Source organism: Ranitomeya variabilis, chromosome 1, assembly GCF_051348905.1.
Source record: "Ranitomeya variabilis isolate aRanVar5 chromosome 1, aRanVar5.hap1, whole genome shotgun sequence".
Taxonomy (NCBI): domain Eukaryota; kingdom Metazoa; phylum Chordata; class Amphibia; order Anura; family Dendrobatidae; genus Ranitomeya; species Ranitomeya variabilis.
Genome location: NC_135232.1, coordinates 1,054,303,223 through 1,054,310,594, shown reverse-complemented (window position 1 = coordinate 1,054,310,594; position 7,372 = coordinate 1,054,303,223). Strand labels below are relative to the sequence as shown.

General features: G+C 53.0%; 1 protein-coding gene across 1 annotated transcript in view; it reads left to right on the top strand.

The window, feature by feature from the left end:
* The first annotated feature begins 4,090 nt into the window (after window positions 1–4,090).
* ATP10D (ATPase phospholipid transporting 10D (putative)) overlaps window positions 4,091–7,372 on the top strand; it is a 119,259-nt gene continuing 115,977 nt past the window's right edge. Inside the window, exon 1 of the mRNA XM_077279816.1 lies at window positions 4,091–4,225. The gene's annotated coding sequence lies outside the window, so the exon portion shown is untranslated. The remainder of the gene's footprint in view (window positions 4,226–7,372) is intronic.

Genomic DNA, 7,372 nt, shown 5'->3' with positions numbered 1-7,372 from the left:
AGGTACCGCGTTTGTAGATCATTAATAAATCACTGTAATGTAGCATAACATGCTGCTATAACCAAGTTTTAAATGCATGTGAAACAGATTTCGTGTGTTATATGTGTTTAAAGAAGGAACTGGGGGCTGACATCTTGGTTTTGCAGCAGTAGCAGGGCACTAACAGTGTCATTTTACAGCACCCCATGGACATAGGAGATAATAGACCGGCGCTGACCCTATCTTTAACATTGGAGAGGTGTTAGCAGTGAGCTGGGCACGCCTCTGTGGGCTGCACAACTCACTGCTGTAGGTGTGACTAGCAGCCATTTTACTATAGCCCAGTGCTCTCAGCCAAGCTCCACTTAAGGTACCTTCACACGAAACGACATCGCTAGCGATCCGTGATGTTGCAGCGTCCTGGCTAGCGATATCGTTTCGTTTGACACGCAGCAGCGATCAGGATCCTGCTGTGATGTCGCTGGTCGCTGAATAAAGTCCAGAACTTTATTTGGTCGTCAGATCGCTGTGTATCGTTGTGTTTGAAAGCAAAAGCAACGATACCAGCGATGTTTTACACTGGTATCCAGGGTAAATATCGGGTTACCAAGCGCAGGGCCGCGCTTCGTAACCCGATGTTTACCCTGGTTACCAGCGTAAAAGTAAAAAAAAACAAACAGCACATACTTACATGCGTCCCCCAGCGTCTGCTTCCTGACACTTACTGAGCGCCGGCCCTAAAAGTGAAAGCACAGCGGTGACGTCACCGCTGTGCTGTTAGGGCCGGAGCTCAGTCAGTGTCAGGAAGCAGACGCTGGGGGACGCATGTAAGTATGTGCTGTTTGTTTTTTTTACTTTTACGCTGGTAACCAGGATAAACATCGGGTTACTAAGCGCGGCCCTGCGCTTAGCAACCCGATGTTTACCCTGGTTACCCGGGGACCTCGGCATCGTTGGTCGCTGGAGAGCGGTCTGTGTGACAGCTCTCCAGCGATCAAACAGCGACGCTGCAGCGATCGGCATCGTTGTCGCTATCGCTGCAGCGTCGCTTCGTGTGAACGTACCTTTAGTCTCTATCACAGGAGCTCCATTCACTCCATTAAGCTGCATTCCCAGCCTGCAGAGAGAGGTGACACCTGTCTCTGCCATACAATGTATCTCTCCCCTCCCTCCACAATGCCTGGCCATTCACTGCAGACCTGGAGCTCCTTCTTATCTTACTGAGGGATGAGTCACAGACAGCTCTGCACAGACAATGCTGCTCCATACATAAACACCACATAACCTAACTGTGCTTCTGATGCAGTAACTGCTGGTGATAGCAGATCACAGGGCAGTCACACACAAAATGGCTCTGCCCTGTGATGCTGCTCTTCATTCTGCCCCAGGGATGTTAGACCACCCAAAAGGGGAGGGAAATGCTGATGTCAGCAGTTACTGCCCAGATTTTCCAGCTAACAGTAAAGCTGGTAAGTCTCACTATAGCTGCTTGAGGTCTAAAACGGAAAATGCTCCCCCTAGTGGTCAATATATATATATTTGTAAGAAAATATATAATATTTTTCATATAGAAATGTTTGCAAACAGTGCAAACATTGCATTAATACATTTTATTTACTATTTTAAGCTTAATTTCACAAAAAAACAAACTACAAGAAAACTGGTGGCACCTTCCCTTTAATCAGTTTACCCTCAATTCCTTCATCTAAATCATTGATAAAGATCTTGAACAGTCCAGGGCCTAGGACAGAGCCCTGTGGTACCCCACTTGAGACATTCTTTCAACTGGATGTGCAGCCATTTACGACCACTCTTTGGGTCCGATCACTAAAACAGTTTTGAATCCACCTAACAGTTGCCTTGTCCAATCCATACTTAGTCAGTCTGAGGCCGGAGTCACACTACAGCGAGATACGTCCGAGTCTCGCAGGTTAAAAAGAAGCTCTGGCACCGGCACTCTGATGCGGAGCGTGCGGCTCCATGTGTTGCTATGCGGCCGCACGCTCCGCACCAGAGTGCCGGTGCCAGAGCTTGGATTTAACCTGCGAGACTCGGCCGTATCTCGCTGTGTGTGATCCCGGCCTTACTCGGTGACTGCCATCTCTCTCCTGGTATCTCCCGGTGACTGCTCTCTCCTGCCGTCTCCCGGTGACTGCTCTCTCTCCTGCCGTCTCCCGGTGACTGCCATCTCTCTCCTGGTATCTCCCGGTGACTGCTCTCTCCTGCCGTCTCCCGGAGACTGCTCTCTCTCCTGCCGTCTCCCGATGACTGCCATCTCTCTCCTGCCGTCTCTCGATGACTGCCATCTCTTTCCTTTCGTCTCTCGGTAACTGCTCTCTCTCCTGCCGTCTCCCGGTGACTGCTCTCTCTCCTGCCGTCTCTCGGTGACTGCTCTCTCTCCTGCCGTCTCTCGGTGACTGCCATCTCTCTCCTGCCGTCTCTCGGTGACTGCCATCTCTCTCCAGCCGTCTCTCGGTGACTGCCATCTCTCTCCTGCCGTCTCTCGGTGACTGCCATCTATTTCCTTTCGTCTCTCGGTGACTGTTCTCTCCTGCCGTCTCTCTGTGACTGCCATCTCTCTCCTGCCGTCTCCCGGTGACTGCCATCTCTCTCCTGCCGTCTGCCGGTGACTGCCATCTCTCTCCTGCCGTCTCTCGGTGACTGCCATCTCTCTCCTGGTATCTCCCGGTGACTGCCATCTCTCTCCTGCCGTCTCCCGGTGACTGCCATCTCTCTCCGGCCGTCTCTCGATGACTGCCATCTCTTTCCTTTCGTCTCTCGGTAACTGCTCTCTCTCCTGCCGTCTCCCGGTGACTGCTCTCTCTCCTGCCGTCTCTCGGTGACTGCCATCTCTCTCCTGCCGTCTCTCGGTGACTGCCATCTCTCTCCTGCCGTCTCTCGGTGACTGCCATCTCTCTCCTGCCGTCTCTCGGTGACTGCCATCTCTCTCCTGGTATCTCCCGGTGACTGCTCTCTCCTGCCGTCTCCCGGTGACTGCTCTCTCTCCTGCCGTCTCCCGGTGACTGCCATCTCTCTCCTGCCGTCTCTCGATGACTGCCATCTCTTTCCTTTCGTCTCTCGGTGACTGCCATCTCTCTCCTGCCGTCTCTCGGTGACTGCCATCTCTCTCCTGCCGTCTCTCGGTGACTGCCATCTCTCTCCTGCCGTCTCCCGGTGACTGCCATCTCTCTCCTGCCGTCTCCCGGTGACTGCCATCTCTCTCCTGCCGTCTCTCGGTGACTGCCATCTCTCTCCTGCCGTCTCCCGGTGACTGCCATCTCTCTCCTGCCGTCTCTCGGTGACTGCCATCTCTCTCCTGCCGTCTCTCGGTGACTGCCATCTATTTCCTTTCGTCTCTCGGTGACTGTTCTCTCCTGCCGTCTCTCTGTGACTGCCATCTCTCTCCTGCCGTCTCCCGGTGACTGCCATCTCTCTCCTGCCGTCTCCCGGTGACTGCCATCTCTCTCCTGCCGTCTCTCGGTGACTGCCATCTCTCTCCTGCCGTCTCCCGGTGACTGCCATCTCTCTCCTGCCGTCTCTCGGTGACTGCCATCTCTCTCCTGCCGTCTCTCGGTGACTGCCATCTCTCTCCTGCCGTCTCTCGGTGACTGCCATCTCTCTCCTGCCGTCTCTCGGTGACTGTTCTCTCCTGCCGTCTCTCTGTGACTGCCATCTCTCTCCTGCCGTCTCCCGGTGACTGCCATCTCTCTCCTGCCGTCTCCCGGTGACTGCCATCTCTCTCCTGCCGTCTCTCGGTGACTGCCATCTCTCTCCTGCCGTCTCTCGGTGACTGCCATCTCTCTCCTGCCGTCTCCCGGTGACTGCCATCTCTCTCCTGCCGTCTCTCGGTGACTGCCATCTCTCTCCTGCCGTCTCTCGGTGACTGCCATCTCTCTCCTGCCGTCTCTCGGTGACTGCCATCTCTCTCCTGCCGTCTCCCGGTGACTGCCATCTCTCTCCTACCGTCTCTCGGTGACTGTTCTCTCCTGCCGTTTCCCGGTGACTGCTGTCTGCGCTGTGTACTAGAGGAGCGCAGCTTCACGGAGGGAAGAGCCGGGGTAGTGACGTCACCGAGCACGGGCCGCTGATTGGCTGAGACGCGCCTCCCTAGCACAGGCTGCCGGAGCCGGAGCACTAGTCTCCAGCTGAGGACGGGAGGCTGCCCCGGTGGCGGCTGCACGAGTTCCTCTCAGAGACGGTGGAAGCGCCTGAACATGCACCGGACCGGCAGCCGCTGAGGAGCATGGTGAGCCGACGATAACGCAGGGAGCTTTTTGTCCTGCCGTGGGGATTAGATGTGGTGGTCGCAAGCTGGCATTTGTGTGCTGCCCCCTCTCTGCCTGTGCGAGGTGTCCTGCTCCCGGGCGGTGGGTACGCGGCAGCCTAGCGGACACGAGGATTAGGGGTTCCCAGAATTGCCTAACTGCAAAACTAAAGGGGCGGGGTCACTTTTGGAGACCGTTGTATAAGCACGTAACCGGGGCTGCAATTGGCTTTGTGCCATTCATTGGGTTCCATTAAAGCTGGGCCCGTTTGCCTTCTGCGCTGTGTGGTGCTGGCTGCGGAATGAGCGCACTGTGATCTGTCAGTGAGCTTGTGCTGGTACGTTATTACCACAGATTCCCTATGTGCTGGGAACCGAGCCTGGAGCAGCCGAATGGTGCAACATCTGTAATGTATCCTTACACCCAAAGTACGTGCACTTAGTTCCCAAATGGATGATCCCCACAAGGTGGAAAGCCCTCTTTGATCGCGGTTTCATACAGTGTTTTTACTTTGGAAAAATTCCAGTGCAGATTTTTAATGCCATTTTTTTTAAAGACAGATTTGTAAGGAAGGAATGAAAAATCTAGAAAATCACATTAAAAAATAGCAGTGGGTAAAAAAAGTTGTAATGTTGTATCAGTGCCATCCGTTCTGTGTAATGCAATGTTACCATGAGAAAAACCCCCAAAGAAATAAGCTAAAATATAACTTTTAATGTAAAGGGTTAAAAACGGGACATACAATTACAAACACCACACTAAAAAAGTGCACACTGCATTCACCCTATAGATGACCCCTGGTCTGTGTGCCTGCCCGGCCCGAGGTTGGCACCCTATAACAACCCACACGAGAATGGCGCCCCCGCTCACCGACGACTGACCCTACTGTCCTGGTGCGCCCCACCGATAAGTGCCAGCTGATACACATTCACAACATATGAAGACGGTACCCAATAATGGAGGTCAGAAAAAACAGGCTATCTATCTATCTATCTGTTCTAAGGGTACCGTCACACAGTGCCATTTTCATCGCTACGACGGTACGATTCGTGACGTTCTAGCGATATCGTTACGATATCACAGTGTCTGACACGCAGCAGCGATCAGGGATCCTGCTGAGAATCGTACGTCGTAGCAGATCGTTTGGAACTTTCTTTCGTCGCTGGATCTCCCGCTGACATCGCTGGATCAGTGTGTGTGACACCGATCCAGCGATGTGTTCGCTTGTAACCAGGGTAAACATCGGGTAACTAAGCGCAGGGCCGCGCTTAGTAACCCGATGTTTACCCTGGTTACCAGCGTAAACGTAAAAAAACCAAACAGTACATACTCACATTCCGGTGTCTGTCCTCCGGCGTTCAGCTTCTCTGCACTGTGAGCGCCGGCCGGCCGGAAAGCGAGCACAGCGGTGACGTCTGACGTCACCGCTCTGCTTTCCGGCTATGGTGCTTACACAGTGGAGAGAAGCAGAACGCCAGAGGACAGACACCGGAATGTGAGTATGTACTGTTTGGTTTTTTTACGTTTACGCTGGTAACCAGGGTAAACATCAGGTTACTAAGCGCGGCCCTGCGCTTAGTAACCCGATGTTTACCCTGGTTACCCGGGGACTTCGGCATCGCTCCAGCGCCGTGATTGCAACGTGTGACCGCAGTCTACGACGCTGGAGCGATAATCATACGATCGCTGATTATTCATAGCGATGAAAATGGCACTGTGTGACGGTACCCTAAGAGAACCCCTCTCTCTAATCTTACCTCTGCTGCCCCCTATCTATCAGCGGAGGTTGATACCAGGGGTGTAGCTACAACCAGTGCAGGGGTTGCAATCTTTAAAGGGAACCTGTGACCCCCAAAATCGAGGGTGAGCTAAGCCCACCGGCATCAGGGGCTTATCTACAGCATTCTGGAATACTGTAGATAAGCCCCCGATGTATCCTGAAAGATGAGAAAAACAGGTTAGATTATACTCACCCAGGGGCGTTCCCGGTCCGGTCCGATGGGTGTCGCGGTCCGGTCCAGGGCCTCCTATCTTCATCAGATGACGTCCTCTTCTTTGTTTCCTGCCGCGGCTCTGGAGCAGGCGTACTTTATCTGCCCTGTTGAATGCAGAGCAAAGTACTGCAGTGCGCAGGCGCTGGGCCTCTGACTTTTCCCGGCACCTGCGCACTGCAGTACTTTCCTTTGCCCTCAACTGGGCAGACAAAGTACGCCTGCGCCGGAGCTGCAGCTTGAAGACAAGAAGAGGACGTCAACGTAAGAAGATGGGAGGCTCCGGACCGGACCACCCCTGGGTGAGTATAATCTAACCTCTTTTTCTCATCTTCCAGGTTACATCGGGGGCTTATCTACAGAATGCTGTAGATAAGCCCCTGATGCCGGTGGGCTTAGCTCACCCTCGATTTTGGGGGTCACAGGTTCCCTTTAAAGATTTAAAATATTTGGGGGCCCCATTGGATCTTTTGCATCGGGGCCCATGAGTTTCAAGTTACGCCACTGGTTGCCACCCTACTTGTCAGCGGATATGACTCCCCCGCTCCACGATGGTTTGCCCTAGAAGACCCTGCTAGTATACAGGCCACAATAAACATATCTAAGAGCACTGGCAGACACAGATAGAAAGGGGCCCCTGTGCAAGAACAATGCAGGGGTCCTTTGCAGCCCAAGATCTCCTAAAAATGCAAAATTGCACCTGCTTTGGGGGTATAAATGTACCCCCTCCCCTCCTGGGGACTGCACAGGTTGCACCAATGTTATGTCTGCCCCTGTCTAAGGGGTATTCCCATCATATAGTATAATTATTGGGAATGCATAAGAGGGGTACTTATCAAACATATATACCCTGGAACCTCTACGCGTTTCGCCTGATGGCTCCTTAGGAGGTTAGATAGATGCTGCATCTGTATCAAGCATGCCATTTCACTTTTCCCTGATCTGATTTTACACACACACACACACACACACACACACACACACACACACACACACACACACACACACTTACTTTTCGGACCTACACTACTGGGTACTGTCTTCATATGTTGTGAAAGTGTATCGGCTGGCACTTATCGGTAGGGCGCAACAGGACAATAGGGTCAGTAGTTTTTTCTCATGTAGCTCTTATTCTAA